Source organism: Enhydra lutris, unplaced genomic scaffold (assembly GCF_002288905.1).
Source record: "Enhydra lutris kenyoni isolate GAN:26980312 unplaced genomic scaffold, ASM228890v2 scaffoldscaffold34, whole genome shotgun sequence".
NCBI classification, from domain to species: domain Eukaryota; kingdom Metazoa; phylum Chordata; class Mammalia; order Carnivora; family Mustelidae; genus Enhydra; species Enhydra lutris.
The window spans coordinates 19,233,526-19,255,012 of NW_019154118.1; positions in this window are offsets into that span (position 1 = coordinate 19,233,526).

Consider the following 21,487-nt stretch of genomic DNA (forward strand, 5'->3'; position numbering starts at 1 on the left):
TGTTTACTAATTTCCGAGTGTGCACTGCAGGGACTGAGAAGTCTTTGGGACACTTCTCCAAGAACATAAATATTGATGGATGATATTTCTCTCTCCCACTTCCCAGCCTAGATACAGAGACACCTGCCCGAACCAGCAAAGTTTGAACATTCTCCACCCGGCTTGCTAACAGTGTGTGCCATCCCCCATGCTCTTCTGTGGACTCACCCCCTCTAACCCAGCACCAGTGGGTTTTTTTCCCAGGCAGCTGCTAATGCCCTCCTGTGCCTTGTTGGTACCACGCACCCTGCCCCTATGTTCTCCTGCGGACCCATCCCCTCCAACGTGCCGTTGGCAGTCCACCCAAAGCAATGCTACAAGGCAGCCCCAAGAGAAGCCAGGACCACACCAAAGTGACTCCTGCCCCTGGGAGAGGGGAAGATAACCATACACACCTCTCCAACTGCGGACCCAGCAGTGGGGTGTGCACAGGCATCTGGTCCGATGGCAGGCTCCACCCACCAACAAAACTTTAGGAAGATGACACAGGAATGGCACACTGTGGTTGGGTCCCACCACAGCTTTGGCAAATGCCTGGTCTGACGGAACTCAAGCCCAAAGCAGCCCCAGACTGGCCCACTAACAACACAGGCACCAAACCCTGGTCCAAGCCAGCAGAGAGAGGCATTGCAGTTAACTGGGCTAAAGGTAAATGTAGCTCAGCCACAACTGTAAGGTGCACACAACACACAAAGGAGACAGACTGAAGTGCTAGGTTAGAGCAGGCAGGGCTCGCTGCACTGAAGGGCTCTACAGTACCTCTTCTTTGTGAGGCTGCTACTTTCAAGAGCAAGAGACATAGCTGACTTTCCTAACACTTAGAAACAGTGACTTAGGAAAAAAAAAGAGCAGATGGCAAATATGTCCCAAATGGAAGCACAGGACAAAATCACAGCAAGAAACTAAATGATACCGAGATAAGCAATGTGCCAGACAGAGAAGTTAAAGTCATTGTAAAGATACCCACTGGACTTGAGCTTCTCGGTGAGAACTTCAACAAAGGGATAAGAAAGACAAAAAAGAACAAACCCGAGACGAAGAACTCAATAGCTGAAATTTAAAATACACTAGACGTAATAAATACTAGACTAGAGCAAACAGATCAGATCAGTGAGCTGGAAGACAGAGTAATGGAAAGTAACTAAGCTGAACAGGAAAAAGAGAAAAGAATAATAAAAAATGAAAATAGGTTAAGGGAACTCAGAAACACCATCAAGTGTAATAATAACATTTGCATTATAGGGACCCAAGAAGAAGGAGGAGAGAGAGAAAAGGCAAAAATTTTATTTAAAGTAATAATACCTCAACATTTTCCTAAAGTGGACAAAGAAACAGACATCCAGATCCAGGAATCACAGAAACACCCCAACAAAATCAACCCAAGGAGGTCCACATGACAACACACAGTAATTAAAATGGCAAAAAGTAGTGATAAAGAGGGAATTTTAAAAGCAGAAGAGAGGAGAGCACGGGTGGCTCAGTCAGTTAAGCATGTACCTTTGGCTCAGGTTATGATCCCAGGTCCCGAGATGGGAGCACTGAGCAGGGAGCCTGCTTCTCCTTCTCCCTGCCACTTGTGCTCTCTTGCTATCTATCTCTCTCTCTCTCAAATAAATAAATAAAATATTTTCAGCAGAACTTTGCAGGCCAGAAAGGAGTGGCATGATACAGTCAAAGTGCTAAAAGGAAAAAAACTTGCAATCAAGAACACTCCATCCAATAAGGCTATCATTTAGAATAGAAGTAATGATGAAAATGTTCCCAAACAAAGTTAAAGGAATTCATCACTAAACCAGCCTTATGAGAAATGTGAAAGGGGATTCTTTGAATGGTAAGGAAATACCATAAGCAGGAGTAAGAGAAGTATGAAAGGAAAAAAAAAATACACAGGTATGCATGAACACAACATGTAGTAGATTAACCACTTATAAAACTAGTAGAGAGGTTAAAGCACAAAAGCAGTACAATCAAGTATATCTATAAAAATCAGGCATTGGATTCACAAAATAAAAGGATGTAAGGTATGACACTACCTAAAACATGGTGGGGGAAGACTAAAAATTGAGTTCTTTTAGAATGAGTTCAAACATAAGTGATCAGTATCCTAATACAGACTGCCAGATGCACAAGATATCATCTATAAACCTAATGGTAACCACAAATCAAAAACCTGCAAAAGATATGCAAAAAATGAAAAGGAAACCAAGACTATCACTAAAGAAAGCCATCAAACTACAAGAGCAAGAGAAGAAAGGGACAGAGAAAAAGAAAAAAAGCCATAAAACAAGTGACAAAATGGCAATAAATACATACCTAACAATTATTTTGAATGTAAATGGGTTAAATTCCCCAATCAAAAGACACAGGGTGACTTAATCAATAAAGAAAAAAACTAGACCCATCTATATGCTGCCAACGAGGGCCTCATTTCAGACCTAAAGACATATACAGATTGAACATGAAGGGATGAAAAAAAATATGTTTATTGTGCAAGTGGCAGTGAAAAGAAAGCCGTACTTATATTGGACAAAACAGACTTTAAAATAAAGACTGTACCAAGAGGCAAAAAAGGACACTACGTAATAGTAAGAGAACAAGCCAACAAGAAGATGTAACAATTGTAAATATTTATGCACTTGACGTGAGAGCGCCTAAACATATAAAGTAGCTGTTAACAAACATAAACTTGTAGTGAGACGATAATGCAGGGGAATTTAACACCCCACCTATCTCAAGGATAGCTCATCCAAATGGGAAATCAATGAGGAAATCCTGGCTCTGAATGACACATTGAACCAGACGGATCTAACAGATATATTCAGAACATTTCATCCAAAACAGCAGAATACACGTTCTTTTCAAGCACACATGGAACATTCTCCAGAATAAATCATGTGTTGGCAACAAAACAAGTCTCAACCAATTTAAAAAGACTGAAATCTTATCGTGCATATTTTCCAATTGCAATGGTATGAACCTAGAAGTCAACTGCAAGAAAAAATCTGGAATGGCCAACAGACACATGAAAAAGTGCTCCACATCACTCGGCATCAGGGAAATACAAATCAAAACCACAGTGAGATATCACCTCACACCAGTCAGAATGGCTAAAATTAACAAGTCAGGAAATGACCGATGCTGCCGAGGATGTGGAGAAAGGGGAACCCTCCTACCCTGTTGGTGGGAATGCAAGCTGGTGCAACCACTCTGGAAAACAGCATGGAGGTTCTTCAAAAAGTTGAAAATACACACTACTGGGTATTTACCCTAAACATACAAATGTAGTGATTGAAGGGGCACCCACACCCGAATGTTTATAGCAGCAATGTCTACAATAGCCAAACTATGGAAAGTACCTAGATGTCCTTCCACAGATGAATGGATAAAGAAGATGTGGTATATATATACAATGGAATACTATGCAGCCATCAAAAGAAATGAAATCTTGCCATTTGCGACATCGTGGATGGAACTAGAGGGTATTATGCTGAGCGAAATAAGTCAATCAGAGAAAGACAATTATCATATGATCTCCCTGATATGAGGAAGTTGAGAGGCAATGTGGGGAATTTGGGGGGTAGGAAAGGAATAAATGAAACAAGATGGGATCAGGAGGGAGACCATAAGTGACTCTTAATCTCACAAAACAAACTGAGGGTTGCTGGGGGGAGGGGGGTAGGGAGAGGGTGGTTGGGTTATAGACATTGGGACCTGTACCCCTGGGGCTAATAATACATTATATGTTAATAAAAAATAAAAAATTTAAAAAAAAAGAAAAAATCTGGAAATAACACATATGCATGGAGATTAAATAACATGCTACTAAATAATCCACAGGTAAAAAAACAAAAAATACTATTTCAAAGGAATACATGCACCCTGATGCTACAGGAGCATTCACCAACAATAGCCAAATGATGTGAAGAGCCCAAATGGGCATCGACTGATAAATGGCTAAAGAAGATGTGGGGGATATACACATATCCAACAACATGAATGGAGCTAGAGAGTATTATACTAAGTGAAATTAGTCAAAGAAACATAAATGTCCTACAATTTCACTCATATGTAGAATTTAAGAAACAAAACAAATGAACACAGGAAGGAAAAAAGAAGAAAACCAAGACAGACTCTTAACTATAGACAACAAACTAATAGTTACCAAAGGGATGGTGGTGGTGGGGGAAGCGTTAAAAAGGTGATGGGGATTAAGGAGAGTACTTGTTGTGATGAGCACCAAGTGTTGTATATAGGTGTTGAATCACAAAATTTTACACCAAAACCTAATATTACACTGTATGTTAACTAACTGGAACTTAAATAAAAATATGGAAGAAAAAAAATGAAAAAAGAAGTTTTAATGGGTCAACCAAGAAATCAAAGATGAAATTAGAAAATACATGGAGATAAATGAACATAAAAAGACAATGGTACAAAATCTTTGAGATGCAGCAAGTTGTTCTGAATGAAGATTATAGCAATCTGGGCCTCCCTCAAGAAGAAAAATCTCAAATAAAGAACATATCCTTATACATAAAGGAGCTAGAAAAAGAAGAAACAAAACCAGGAGAAAGAAGGAAATAATAAATATTAGAGCAGAAATAAATGAAATAGAAACTAAGGGGAAAAAAAAGAATGCAGCAAAGAAAACAGGAACTTGTTCTTTCAAAAGATAAAATTAATAAACCTTTAGTCAGATTTATCAAAGAGAGAGAGAGAAGAGAAACATAGAAAGGGAGACAGGACTCAAAATCACAAATTAATAACCAACATCACAGAAATACAAAGGATTAACAGAGACTGTGAAAATTTATATGCCAACAAATTCAACGACCTAGAAGAAATGGATAAATTCCTAGAAACATATAACCTCCCAAAACTGAATCACAAAGAAATAGAAAACTTGAACACACCAACTACTAGCAATGAAATCGATTCAATAATCAAAAAACTCCCAACAAAGAAAAGTCCAGGACCAGATATATAGGTGAATTCTACCAAACATGTACAGAAGAGTTAACACCTTTCTTTTCAAACTATTCCAAAAAAGAGAAGAGGAAGGAAAGCTTCTTAATTCATTCTATGAGGCCAGTATTACCCCAATATTAAACAGGTAAAGATACTACAAAGTAGAAGAAAGAAAAAAGAAGGAAGAAAGAAGAAGAATTAGAATTACAGGCTGATATCTCTGATGAACAGAGATATAAAAATCCTCAACAAAATATTAGCAAACCAAATCCAACACTACACTTAAAAAAATCTCTTGCCACAATCAAGTAGGATTTATTGCTCAGTTGCAAGGGTGATTCTATTTGTACAAATCAATGATGATGAATCACAAGAACAATAAAAGGTTAAGGATCATATGATCCGTCATCTTAATAGGTGCAGAAAAACATCTGACAAAATTCAACAGCCTTTCATGATAAAAACTCTCAACAAAGTCGATTTAGAGGGATTTTTCTCAACATAAGAAAAACCATAAATGAAAAACCTGCAGCTAACATCCTCTATAGTGAAAAACAGCTTTTTCTCTAAGGCCAGGGAATAAGATAAAGATGTCTACTTGTACCACTTTTATTCAACATAGTACTGGAAGTCCTAGCCATAGCAATCAGACAAGAAAAAGAAGTAGACAGCATCCAAATTGGTAAGGAAAAAGTAAAATTTTAACATGACAAGATACTATATATAGGAAACCTTAGAGACTCCACCGGAAAAAAAACAAAAAACAAAAAACTATTAGAACAGATAAATGAATTCAGTAAAGTCACAGGACACAAAAAGAATATACAGAAATATATTGGATTTTTAGACACTAATAATGAAGTAGCAGAAAGAGAATTTTTTAAAAAGATTTTATTTATTTATTTGACAGAGAGAGACACAGCAAGAGAGAGACTGGACCACTTTCTTACACCATAATCAAATTCAAAATGGATTAAATACTTAAATGTGAGACTTGAAATCATAAAAATCCTAGAAGAGAGCACAGGCAAGCAATTTCTCTGTCATTGGCCATAGCAACATTTTTCCAACTATGTCTCCTGAGGTAAGGAAAACAAAAACAAAAATTAACTCTTAGGATTATATCAAAATGAAAAGTTTTTGCACAGCAAAGGAAACTATCAACAAAATTAAAAGACACCCTACTCTGTGGGAGAAGTTATTTGCAAATGATATATCCAACACATGGTTAATATCCAAAATGTATTAAGAACTTATACAACTCAACACCCCAAGAAAATCCAATTAAAAAAATGGATAGAAGATATCAATAGATTTTTCTTCAAAGAAGACATACAACTGGCCAAAAGATATGTGAAAAGATGTTTAACATCACTGATCAACAGGGACATGCAAATCAAAACCAAAATAAGATACTACCTCACACCAGTCAGAAATGGCTAAAATCAAAACCACAAGAAACAACAAGTGTTGACAAGGATGTGGAGAAAAAGGAACCCTCATGCACTCTTAGTGGGAATGCAAACTGGTGCAGCCACTATAGAGGTTCCTTAAAATATTAAAAATGGAAATATCTTATGATCCAGTAATTCTACTACTAGGTCTTCATCCAAAGAAAATGAAAACACTAATCCAAAGAGATATATGCCCCTATATTTATTGTAGCATTATTTACAGTAGACAAGATACGGAAGCAGTCCAGGTGTCCATCCATGGATGAATGTATAAAAAAGAGGTGGTGTGTGTGTGTGTGTGTGTGTGTATACACAATAGAATATCACTCAGCCATAAAGAATGAGATTATGCCATTTGCAACAAAATGGATGGACATAAAAAAAAAGAAAGAAAAAAAATGGATGGACCTAGAGGGTGTAATGCTAAGTGAAGTAAGTCAGGAAAAGACAAATACCATATGATTTCACTCATAAATGGAATTTCAGAATCAAAAGAAATGAACAAAGAAAAAAGACAAATGAAAGGAACAGACTCTTCAATACAGAGAACAAGCTGATGGTCATCAGAGGGGAGGTGGGTCAGGGAGGGATGGGTGAAAGAGGTGAAGGGGATTCAGAGCACACTTATCTTGATGAGCACCAAGTCAGGCACATAATTATTGAATCATTATATTGTATACCTGAAACCAATATAACACTGTTAATTACATTTCAATAAAAAAAGAAAGAAAAAACTTGGTAAAAATAAACACAAATTCCTTAGACATTGAGGGAAAATCTACGGAAACAGAAGAAACATCTCATATCTTGAGAAAGTTTATCTGCTAGAAAATTACAATAAATATCATTTAATGAATGAACGATAACAAACATTTCTTATTAATGTCAGAAAACATGAATGACTTCTACTTAACAACACATTGGTGGTATAATGTCAGAAAGTTGAAAAGAAGTAAAAAATAGTAAGTGAAAAATAATAAAAATTTTTAAAAAGGAAGGAACAGAAGTAACAGTTTCCGGTTATTTGCTCACTCACAAAAAGCTAAGAGGCTAACTATAAAAAATTTAGAAGGTAACATGACACAAGCTCAACAAATGAAAATTAATAGTTTTTCTCAGGGCCGCAATAGATAATTAGACAATATAATTAAAATGCATGGTTTTCTGCATAGAGAATGCAAGCATGTTTTATTACATTTAATCCCAGAAACTTGGTACTTTTGGACCAGTTATAAATGTATCTTTTAAAATCTTTAGTATTATAAAACATACAATATACTTAGAAATGTGCACTCAGTGAACTATCAAAAACACTGGGTAACCCAACAGTCAGGAATCAATATAGCAATGGGCAAACACACACACACACACACACACACACACACACACACACACACACACACAATCTAATCACATACCGAAAGACTAAACAGACCTATAGATTCAACACAATTCCAAACAAAATCCAAGCAGGTTGTATGTGTGGTAGGGGGCAGGGTGTAATTTGACAATATAATTCTAAAATTTCTAAGGAAATTTAAAAGGCCAAAAATAACCAAAAACACTTCTAAAACAGAAGGCTGCGGAACTTACATTTCCAGATATCAAGACTTATTTTAATGCTAGATATAGGATTATGACAGTGTGGCACTGATGCAAAGAGAAACAAACAAACAAAAAAACCCCAATGAAATGGAATATAGAGAACAAACCTCATGGTTCATGACAAATAAATCACTGCAGAGCAGTGAGGGAAGGACAGACTTTTCAATAAACAATTCTGGGAAAACAGGATTTCCATGGGGAGAAAAATGAAACCGGAACCCTTTATTATAATACACACACACACACACACACACACACACACAGACCAGTTCTGGGAAATCATAGACTTAAATATGAAAAGCAAAGCAATAGAGCTTCTCAAAGAGTACGTCTCACACCATCTGTAGTGAAAAACCACTTAAAAAAAAAAATCTAAACATTCAAGGAACCATGCTTGGTCCTACTGCACATGACTCTTCATATGAGCCGGAAAACACTAGAACCCACAAAAGATGAATCTGCTAGTCACACGCTTGCAAGCCATGATGACGTCGCAGTCCCACAGAAGTTTCTGAAGGCTTACTCTCAATTTCTGTACTTATCATGAACCACTAAAAGCCAGTTTAGAATCACCACAGGTTCTCAGACTAAGGTTTGATTGGCACAATAACAAACAACTCTTCGACTGTTGAAGAGAAAACAAGAAAATGTCGTAGTGACTTCAAGGTAAAATATGTTTTCTTAGACTGAATTCTAAAGGCACTAATGGTAAGGAAAAACACTGGTAAGTTTTAGCACATTAAAATCAGGAACTACTTATCAAAAGATACCATTAAAAGAGTGAAAAAAGAAACTAAAAGCTGTGAAAAAGATATTTGTAATACACTGAATAAAGTATTCTCTTTTCTCTGTGTCCAGACTGATAACTTAAAATCCATATTTATATGTCAGAAAATATGAAAAATAAAACACATGTACCCCCCAAAACCATAAGTAAAAAGATAAATTACAGAGAAAGAACACATGTAATTTGCATCCTAAACAATCAACTAATATGCCTATTATATAGAGAGCTCTTAAAAATTGAAAAGAAAAAGGCCCCGAGAGAAAAATTAGCCAAAGTTGTAAGTAAGCAATTTAGTAGGAAAAATGAAAACGGGCCTTCAACACAGAAAAAGAAATAGATATTTGAACAACACTGAGAGACCATTTCTTGTGTATTGAGTTAGAAAAATCCCAAAGATTGAAAACATACAATACTGATGAGACTCTGGAGAAATGGACATTCTCAAGCTCTGCCAATGGGAATCCAAAATGGCGCAGCCCCTGTGGAGAGAAATTTGGCAATATTTAGAAAAATTACATATGTTTTTACCTTTTGACCTGGCATTCTCAAAGACACCAGAAAAAATATGAAACGACTATGCACGAGATTGTTCACTGGCACATTCATTTCACACAAATTCTTTGTGATTTGTGATAGCAGAAGATTAGAAAACAAACCAACTCTGCACCAATAAAGGACAAATGAAACAAATTATGATAAATCTTCTCATGAAAATCAAATACAGCCATAAAAAGGAATAGGAGGGCATCTAGAAACTGAGATGCTGTAGTTTCCAGGATATGTTAGAGAGAAGTTCCGAAATACAGTAAGCAACCTCCCAGGTAAATAAAAGGGGGGGAAGAAGGACATATATGAATGTATTTCCTTATACTTGCAACAATAATTTAAAAAAAAAACACTGGAATGCAAATGAAAGACTAATAGAAAGTTATCTATAAAGGCATGTAAAATTCAGAGTAGAAGGGACATGGGTAGAAACAAGACTACTCTTACAACTTTTACACCATTCTGGAACCACATACATGATTTACATATTAAACATTTAGATTAAAAAGAAAATAATAGTTTCTAAAAATGAAAAAATGAGCCTAACTGTAAATCAAGTTGGTGAGCTTTACCTTGATCCCCAAACCAAAGACCCCACCAAAAAGAAGAGCTACAGACCAATATCCCCAATGAACATGGATGCCCAAATTCTCACTAAGATACTAGCCATTATGGAATGCCTGGGTGGCTCAGTCCATTGAGCCACTGCCTTCAGCTCAGGTCATGATCCTGGGGTCCTGGGATCGAGTCCCGCATCGGGCTTCTTGCTCAGCCGGGTGCCTGCTTCTCTCTCCGCCTCTGCCTGCCACTCTGCCTGCTTGTGCTCTCTCTCTCTCTCTCTCTGACAAATAAATAAATAAATAAGTAAAATCTTTAAAAAAAAAAAAAAAAAAGATACTAGCCATTAGGATCCAACAGTACATTAAAAGGATTATTTACCATGACCAAGTGGGATTTATTCCTGGGCTACAAGGGTGGTTCAACTTTCACAAATCATTCAATGTGATATACCACATTAACAAGAGAAAGGATAAGAACCTTATGATCCTCTCAAGAGATGCAGAAAAAGCATCTGACAAAATACAGCATCCATTCCATTCTATTTCCAACAACTAAGATTTTAACTTCAAAATACGCCCACAAGATCTTCCAAAAAAACAAACCAAAACCCTGCAAAAATTCCACTTACAAAAGTAATTACCTTTATATGCAGTAAAAACACTTCTTTAAAGACAGGGGTTTTCTTCATTGTTTTATACCCTAAATGTATAAAACCTAGAGCGAGGGCTCCGCTGCAATAGGGCTGAACATGCTGAGCTCGCCCTGAGGTTTTCCGCATGTCTCGGCGGACTTCGGAGAGACAAGACCAATGTTGCGGAGCTCATCTTGCGACTTACCCCTGGTCTGGAAGCCTCAGTCATGTTGATTGTGGCTCTTGGTAGGGAGGAGGTACCCGTGCGAAGACAAACACCAAAGAGCTGAGACCGCATTCACCTGGAAGGCTATGATCACGATGTGGGGATGCTTGAGTCCCATCACCACACACTAGCAGAGCCCCGGGGGCCTCTCACACGGTCCAAAGTTTTCAGCACTGATAACACCTGTGAACTCCACCCCCAATATTCTTAAGGGTCATTCCTTCATCCACAGCCTGTGTCTCCCCCTGGCACTTGTGTGGCTGTGACGACCAAGAGGACTAGCAGAGACAAAGCAGCAGGAGCCACCAGGGGTGCCGCTGAGACCTGTGTCAGGACGTGACATTCTAAGTCTCCTACGTGGCCCTGCCTGCCATATTGGAGGCAACTCCTTTTCTGTCTAAGACTCCTTTTCCTCTACTTCCCACCCCTCAACCCCCAGTTTGTCTGTCCTCCTCCATCTCTCCAGAGCACAGAAGGCACCCTCCCAGAGCTGCCCCCCAGAGCTAGCCTTGGAATGGTAGGATTCACCTCTAGTTCTGTAAATGGGGCCCCGCACACCACAGCATCCGATCAGTGGCTGCCACATAAATGACACTGCTTGTCTCTACCTCCAGAACACACGCAGAGCGGAACGTAAGGGGTAGCGTACCCAGACAAGAGACATAGCACATTTTAAAAATCAAATTAATATAATCTTCTGTAAGCTGAGAGGAAGAGAAATAAGATAAAATAGGGGAAGCCGCACAATCTTCCATGAAGAAGAAGGGTGATGGGCCAAAACTCTGTGTTTACCATCAGATGACCGTTGACACTTCCTTACACCTGCTGCTCACTGGGTGAGGGCAGACATTATAACGTAGGGAATGGAGACATGATTAAGCATGAGGAAGCCTGGGTCTTATCAAAATTCCACATGCAGTCACTAATCACCGTGTTCTCTATTTCCTTCCTTTTTGATGATGCGAAAGCTACATACTGAGAACCTAAAAGATCCCAGCAGAGAAGATACCGAAACCACTGAAGGAAGAACAAGGCACCGTTGTGAGTAGCATTCATTCAACGCACACGGTTTTTTACTCAACAACTATTACATGGCGGACCTTGGCTGGGGATAAAACATTAAATGGCTGTGGTCCCAGTCCTCACAGAAAGGACTGTCTAGAATGAATACACGTGTCAGGCTAATGCAGTGCTGTGTGATACCTGCTATGAAAGGGTGCTTAACTATGGAGATTATGTTTGGAAAACGATGTAAATATTTTAAACTGAAACAACATAGAAATATTAGAAATGACCTACACATATATATCAAAATACTCACATATGCACACATATTAAACATTTTGTATATACTTGTACATAAAATGTATGTTTTAATAAATAACTAATATATACTACTGTATAGGCTATATTTATAAACATAGTATTTATGTTATATATAAATATAGTACTTACTATATACTATAATATCTAGTATATCCTATAATACAGTATGTCATATAGTATCTATGCAATATATTAGACTATACACTATAGTCTATTATGTGCTACATACTGCATATATACTATATAGCATAGACTATACATACTATATATAGTCATATAATTAACTGTAGTATATATTATTTTTTTAAAACACATTTTTATGTAAATAAGGGTAAATACAAAGGCAAATAACTTAATGAGCAAAAATATAGTACTGGAGAGAAGGAAACTGCCTCAAGGACGTGTAAATAAATCATTACTTACTTATGGTAAGAAGTCAACACACTGGTGATAAAAGATTAAATATTTTATACAAATTTATTGTACTTATAAATTCATGTTATATAAAGACAATGACTGGAAAAAAAACACAAACCTTTCCATTTTTTAGAACATACACATAAGTGATTTTAAATTTCAACCCGGGGCACCTAGGTGGCTCAGTCAGTTAAGTGTCTGCCTTTAGCTCAGGTCATGATCCCAGGGCCCTGGGCTTGCCCAGCATCCTGAATCCCTGCTCAGCCGGGAGTCTGCCTCTCTCTCTGCCCCTCCCTCCCTCCTGCTCTGCTCTGCTCTCTTTATCAAATAAATAAACAGAATCTTAAAAAAATAAATAAATAAATTTCAACTCAGTAATTCCACTTCCAGAACATCAGTAGGGGATTATTCATTTCGACACTGCATCAGTGGAAGACTGGCAAACTATGTGTCCACTAATAGGGGACTGCTTAAAGAACAATACGGCCGTACCATGGATACTGTCTGTCCAGCTAAATGGATAACAGAAGCAGCTCAATATGTACTGACATGAAAAGATATTCAAAACGCATCCTTGCATAAAAAGCAAAGCACAGCAAAATGCACGTAATATGCAATCATTTATGTAAAAAATGAATGTATGTAATGTGTGTATGCATCTGTGTATACATACAGGCTCTAGAAAGATATTTATAAAAGAGATGAGTGATTAACTTGGAAAGGGAAGCTGCTGGGAGACGGGAATGACATTTTTACAGAAAAATGTGTTTTTAAAAAATAATATATACTACAGTTAATTATATGAATGAAAGAGGATTCTTATGCAAGGAAATGTCAATAATCACAGATCAATCTGTGTGATAAACTACATTTACAAAATGAAGGCTAAAAGCCATCCAATCAACTCACCAGATGCAGAAAAAGCATTTGACAAAATTCAACATCCAGTCATGAATAAAAACTCTCAACAAAGTAGGCAGAGAGGGGACATAATAAAAGCCAAACCCATAGCTAACATCATACTCAGTGGTGAGCTTTTCCCCTAACAGCAGGAAGAATACACGGACGTCCACTCTCACCATTTTTATTCAACGTAGTACTAGAAGGCCTAGCATCTGCATTAAGGCAAGAAAAAGAAATAAAAGGCATCCAAATTGGAAAGGAAGAAGTATAAATGTCACTATTTGTAAAGGACAGGATACTATAGAGAGAGAACCCTAAAGACTCCACCAAAAAAACTATTAGAACTAATAAATGAATTGAGTAAAGTTGTAGGATACAAAACTTCTGTACACTAATAACAAAGTAGCAGAAAGAGAAATTTCAAAAACTCCATTTATAATTGCACCAAAAAGAATAAAATAACTAGACATAAATTTAACCAAAGAGGTGAAAGATCTGTATTCTGAAAACTATAACACACTGATGAAAGAAGCTGAAGATGATACAAACAAATGAAAAGACATACTATGCTCATGAATTGGAAGAATATTGTTAAAATGTCCACACTACCCAAAGGAATCTATAAATTCACACAATCCCTATCAAAATACCAATAGTAGTTTTCACAGAACAAGAATAAATAATCCCAGGGGTGCCTGGGTGACTCAGTGGGTTAAGCCTCTGCCTTCAGCTCAGGTCATGGTCTCAGGGTCCTGGGATTGAGCCCCACACCAGGCTCTCTGCTCAGCGGGGAGCCTGCTTCCCCCTCTCTCTCTGCCTGCCTCTCTGCCTACTTGTGAGCTCTGTCTCTCTCTCTTTCTCTCTCTGTTAAATAAATAAATAAAATCTTTAAAAAAAAAGAATAAATAATCCCAAAATTTGTATGGGATCATGAAGAAACCTGAATAACCAGAGCAATCTTTAGAAAGAAGAATGAAGCTGGAAGTATCACAATCCCAGATTTAAAGATCTACTACAAAGTTATAATAAGGCAAAAAAACATGGCACTGGCAAAAAAAAACAGACACAAAGATCAATAGAACAAGATAGAAAGCCCAGAAATAAATGGATGCTTATATGGTCAAGTAATCTACAACAAAGGAGGCAAGAATATACAATAAGGAAAAGACAGTCTTTTCAATGAATGGTGTGGGAAAACTGGACCACTTTCATATGCAATACTTAAAAAAATATAAACTCAAGATAGATTAAAGACCTAAAAGTGAGACATGAAGCCATAAAAATCCCAGAAGAAAACACGGGCAATAATCTCTTTGGTATCAGCCTTAGCAACATTTTTCTAGGTAAGTCTCCTCAGGCAAGGGAAACGGAAGCAAAAATAAGCTATTAGTACTTCACCAAAATAAAAAGCTTTGCACAGCGAAGGAGACTACTGACATAACAAAAAGTCAACCTATTGAATGAGAGAATATATTTGCAAATGACATACCTGATAAGCGATTAATACCCAAAATATATAAAGAGTTTATACACAACTCAATATCCCAAAAAGCCCTCCAAATAACCCAATTAAAAATGAGGAGAATGAAACATTCTCCAAAGAAGACATACAGATGGCCAACAGACATAAAAACAGATGTTCAACATCACTAATCATCAGGAAAATGCAAATCAAAACCAAAGCGAGATAACACTTTACACCTGTCAGAATGGCTAAAATCAAAAAGACAGGAATTAACAAATGTTGGAAAGGATGTAGAGAAAAAAGAACCCACATGCACTGTTGGTGGGAATGCAAATGGTGCAGCCACTATGGAAAACAGTATGGAGGTACATCAAAAAATTCAAAATAGAATTACCATATAATCCAGTTAATTCCACTACTGGGTATTTATGCAAAGAACATAAAAATTGTAATTAAAAAAGATATATGCACCTCTATTGCAGTATTATTTACAATTGCCAAATTATGGAAATAACCCAAGTGTCCATTGATAGAGGAATGGATGAAGATGTGGGGGTATGTATACACCTACATACACATATGTACATGCACATGTAGTGGAATATTATTCAGTCATAAAAAAGAATGAAATCTTGCCATTTATAACAACATGGATGGATCTACAGGGTATAATGCTAAGTGAAATAAGTCATTCCAAAAAAGACAAAGACCATATGATCTCACTCTTATGTGGAATTTAAGAAACAAAAGAACAAAGACAAAGACAAAACAAAAAACAGACTCTTAACTGTAGAGAACTGATGGTTATCTGAGAGGAGGTGGGTACGGGGATGGGTGAAATTAGTGAAGGGGATTAAGAGTACACTTATGCTGAGCAGTGAGTAATGTAGACAATCACTGAATCACTGTATGGTACAACTGAAACTAATATAACACTGTATGTTAACTACACTGAAATTTTTTAAAAAGTAAAACAAACACAAAAATACACACACACACACAAATTAATAACCAAAGAGGTGAAAGACCTGTACTTTGAAAACTATAAAAACAGTGATGCAAGAAATTAAAGATGACACAAAGAAATGGACAGACATTCCATGCTCATTGATCAGGAAAACAAGTATCGTTAAAATGTCTATATTACCCAAAGCAATCTACGTATTTAATGCAATCCCTATCAAAATATCAATAGCATTTTTCACAGCTAGAACAAATAATTCTAACATTTGTATGGAACCACAAAAGACCCCAAAGAGCCAAAGCAATCTCGTAGAAGAAAGGCAAATCTGGATGGCATCAAAATTCTGGACTTCAAGTTATATTACAAATTGAATTTAATAAAAAAAGGAAAAAAAAGGAATAAAAGCTATAGTAATCAAAACTGTATGGTACTTTCACAAAAACAGACACATAGATCAATGGAAGAGAAGAGAAAGCCCTGAAATGAACCCACAGATATATGGTCAATTAATCTTCTTCAAAGCAGGAAAGAATGTCCAATGGGAAAAGGACAGTCTCTTCAACAAATGGTGTTGGGGAAACTGGACAACAACATGGAAAAGAATGAATCGGGCCAGTGTCTTACACCATTAACAAAATAAATTCAAAACAGATGAAAGACGTAAGTGTGAGACAGAACACCATAAAATCCTAGATAACACAGGCAGTGACCTCTTTGACCTTGGTCATAGCAACTTCTTACTAGACAGGTCCCCTGAAGCAAAAGAAATAAGAGCAAAAATAAACCGGTGGGATTTCATCAAGATAAAAAGCTTCTACACAAAACAGAGGGTGATGCATAAAATTTGAAGTTCTGTTTTTGAAAAAATTTTTTCTTATCTATGTCAATCCTCTCAGTAATGATTAGGTAGCTGTCTTATTTTAAGACTTAATGGCATTTCAAAAATAATTATCTGATTAAAATGATAACATAATCCTTTGTGAAGTAAATCTGAAGAATCCAAACTGGAAAAAAAAAAAGCTTCTACACAGCAAAGGAAACAATCAGCAAAATTAAAAGGCAACCTATGGAATGGGAGAAGATATTTGCAAATGACATCTGACAAAGGGTTAGTATCCAAAATCAATAAGGAACTTATAAAACACCCCCCAAAAAAATACTCTGGTTAAAAAGTAAGCAGAAGATATGAATGGACATTTTTGCAAAGAAGAGAAGGCCAACAGACACATGAAAAGATGCTCAACTTCATTCACCATCAGGGAAATGCAAATCAAAACTGCAATCAGATACAGTTCACACCAGTCAGAATGGCTAAAATCAACAACACAAGAAACAGTAGGTGTTGCAAGGATGCAGAGAAATGGGAGCCCTTGAGCACTGTAGGTGAGAGCGCCAACTGGTACAGCCATTCTGGAGAACAGTACGGAGGTTCCCCAAAAAGTTAAAAATAGAACTAACTTATGACCCAGCAATTGCGCTACGAGGTATTTACCCAAAGGATACAAAAATACTGATTCAATGGATATATGCACCCCAATGTTTACAGCAGCATTATCTACAATAGCCAAATTATAGAGAGAGCCCAAATGTCCATCTACTGATAAATGGATAGAGAAGATGTGGTGCATATATATAAATGGAATATTACTCAGTCATCAAAAAAGAATGAAATCTTGCCAAGTAAGATATATACTAATATATCTTATAGAGAGTATAATGCTAATAACCGAAACAAGTCAGTCAGAAAAGGACATATACCATATGATTTCTCCCATGTGCAGAATTTAAGAAACAAAATAGATGAACATAGGGGTTAAAAAGAGAGGCAAACCAGAAACAGATTCTTAACTATAGAAAACAAACTGAGGGTTGATGGAGGGGGGTGGGCAGGGGGATGGGTTAAATGAGTGATGGGGATGAAGGAGGGCACTTGTTATCATGAGCACTGGGTGATCTATGGAAGTGATGAATCACTGAATTCCACACCTGCAACTAATATTACATGGTAGGTTACTAACTGGAATTTAAATAAAAACTTGAAAAAGGAAAAAAAAAAGAGGTTTCTTTCACACTGCAAACTGTTTTGTAACTTTTGAACTTTGAACCATGTTTATATGGTACCTATGCAAAAATTAGTAAATTTTTACCAAAGGAAAACTTTATATTTCATGGTTAAAAATGTTTATTTTTTACTATGATTTTTCCTTTTATTCTATTAATACTTGAAAATAATGAAATATTTCTTAATACTTACTTCTTTCAATTTATAGTTATAACCATTTCTTTATCAAAATAAAATTTCTTAGCATAACCTGGTCATTCACAGACCTGTACCCCTGGGGCTAATAATACATTATATGTTAATAAAAGATAAAAAAATTTTTTTTTAATTTCTTAGCATAATTTTTAAGTTGAAAATTTTAAAATGAATTTTAGCATCCTATAGAATAGTGGTTTCAGTAAAAATGGAATAATTGATACATATGTTATACCTAAAGCTTTTGCAGTTTAATTTTGGCAATTCCTGGATTGGATGTTTGGTGGTAATATATGAATAAAGATACAAATCCATCATGAAGGTTAACAGAGACAGGCTCAACCATGCACAAACAGTATGTCACATTCTTTGCCATTTCAGTCTTGTGTGGATAAGGGATGCCTACCTTTCTGCATCACAGGAGTACTGTTATAATGTCCTTACACCATGAAGTACCACTGCATCCAGCCAGTTTCATCAGCAGAGACTAAGCTAAGGATAAAGGAAATCATGGAGAAACTAGACTAATTGATCCCACCGAGACCTTTCCCCCATATGACATCACCACCAGTGCCACACACAGGAGACCTACCATCCTCCACCCCTGAGATACATAACTGCAGGGAGAAATCAGTGAAACATCTGCTGGAGGCGAGGGACCACTTGGGATGCAGGGAAGGAATATGGCAGGAATTTCCCGAGGGCCAGGGTGTCCTTCCCAGCACGGAAGACAGGCGCTGCAGGAAAGGTGAGACCAACAATGGCACCTACCTTGTCAGCTTCACTTTGTTCTGGGAGGGCCAGGTCTCTGTCTTTCCTCCTCATCTACCTCAGCAAAGGGGTGTCGACTCTCTAGAGGGCAAGGAACCAAGACTATGGCAGAATGATCTTCACAAGCCAGTTGGCCAGTGGCACCTCTAGGGTCCTCTCTGACCGTAAACACAGCTGTTCACCTGTGTCAGTACCTAGATGCTGGAGATCAAAAAGCAGAAGGCCTCATCACATGCCCTCTGAGAGCCTGACCCACAGGACCACCAATGACTTAGCCGAGAACAGTAGAGCCTTTTAAGGTAAGCGAGCCTTCAAACCCAATGTGCAGTTAGACAGGTAGCTTATTTTTCTGTATCAACTACCCCAATCATTATAATTAACAGTGAGCCCGGCACTCTCAATGTCCAAATACCTATTGGTTATTAGCTTTGTTTTACTAAAGGCCACACACAGGTTCTACCACCTGACCTTCACACAGTTTCTTTTTTGGCCTTCAGGAATAGAGATGAATGACTAGAGATGAATGACTCCTTGCTGTTGCCCCAGAGTACTGCCCCACCCCTTGTCGTTTTCCTTAGATCCCACCCTTTATTAATCCACCTGCATTACTGAGTTTGAATGTGCCGTGTTTCCTGCTGGGCCTGTAACTGAGCCAGAGGAAACTTCATATACAAATTTACCAAACGGGCATTCACAAGATTTAAAAAAAAGACAATGTGGCTGGGGGTTAGTAGCCAAGGAGGAAAGTGAGAGAAGGTAAGTCACAAAGTGGGCCAGGCCGGCCATATCATGAAGAATCTTGTGCAAGAGTTTGGATTTTATTTCAAGTAAAATGAAAAGCTGTCAAAGTGTTCCATGCAGAGAAACACTTTTTTTTAATATATTTTTTATTAAATTAATACATACACATTGTCCGAAAAATCAAACTGAGCTAACTCTAGCATCGACTATACCAATTTCTACTTCCCTTCCCCCAGATGCAACTGCCTCGGAATATTTTTATTGCTTTAAACACTATTTACCAGTATACTTCCTAAATGTGCTTATGTAGTTTGGTCAGCTATACAAATCTCAATTTTCTGAACAAACGAGGGGCTTAGTTTTCTCGGGTACAAGAAGCCTGGAGGCAATGCAGGGCTGACACAGCATCTAATTTGCCCCAAGGACCCATCCAAAACCCCTGTTCTGCCTCTTCAGCATGTGGCTTTCTCATGCTGATCACCTCAGTATCTCAAGAAAGATGCCCAACATTCATCACTCAACTGTGCTCCAGGTGAGAAGAAGGGCAAAGGGCAAGAGGAAAAAGGCACATTCCAGTTGCACCAGCCACTCAATGATTTCTGATCATACATCACCGGCCAGGATGATGTAAAATGACCACCCTTCCTGACAAGAAAAATACATTTTGCTAAGCATGCTGCCACCCTGTGTTCTATACATAAGGGAGAGAGGAGAAGGGACCCTGCATTGGTTACCAGCAGTCTCAGAACACTGCTATTCCTTGATGTTTCCATTTCCCATTCAATATCAATTTCCAGGGTGGGTAGTAAAATCTCCAGTTCTCTTACATTACTTGTACCCCATTTGCCTTTACCGTATTCTTCCAATACATCCTCAGTTGACCCTTGGACAACACGGGTCTGAACAGCACAGGTCCACTGATGTGGAGGTTTGCAACAATTTGAAAAAACTCACAAACCACACAGCCTAGATATAGGGAAAAAAAATTAAGAAAAAGATGTCTCAAATTCATAAACCATATGTAGATACTAGCATATTTTTTCATTGGTTACCATAAAATATACACAAATTACTAAAAGTATTTATCAAAACTTATACACATAAACACAGACCCTACACACATGGCATCCCTCACAGTCAAAAAGGAGTGTACACAAAGAAGCAGCATTAAATGGTAACTGCATGAAATTCACTATAGTACAGACACCATTATTGTAACTTTGTAACCACCTGCAATTGCTACTCAGTGAGCTCAAGAGTTGTGAGTATCCATTTAAAATGCCCTAGGTTGGGAATCGTCTCTCTGTGAACAGTTCATCTTTCCAGTAAGTTATGTATCATAGTAAAAAGTGATCTTTCTTGGTTCTTCTCTATTTTTCTTCATGTTTAGTGCACTACCATAAACTCTGAATAACATGTTCCAGGGAACTCATGCAGAGTGCCCACTCGTGATGCCAGAAGTGCTCCCAAAAAGTAGAGAGAACAGTCGGGACATTATGAGGAAAAGTTGACCTGTTTGATATGTACCATAGATTAATGTCTGCAGCTGTGCTTGTCCATCATTTCAAGGTAAGTGAACCCAGCGTAAAGACCACTGTAAAAAAAAAAAAAAAAAAGAAAGGAAGGAATCTAATCACATACCGAAAGACTAAACAGACCTATAGATTCAACACAATTCCAAACAAAATCCAAGCAGGTTGTATGTGTGGTAGGGGGCAGGGTGTAATTTGACAATATAATTCTAAAATTTCTAAGGAAATTTAAAAGGCCAAAAATAACCAAAAACACTTCTAAAACAGAAGGCTGCGGAACTTACATTTCCAGAT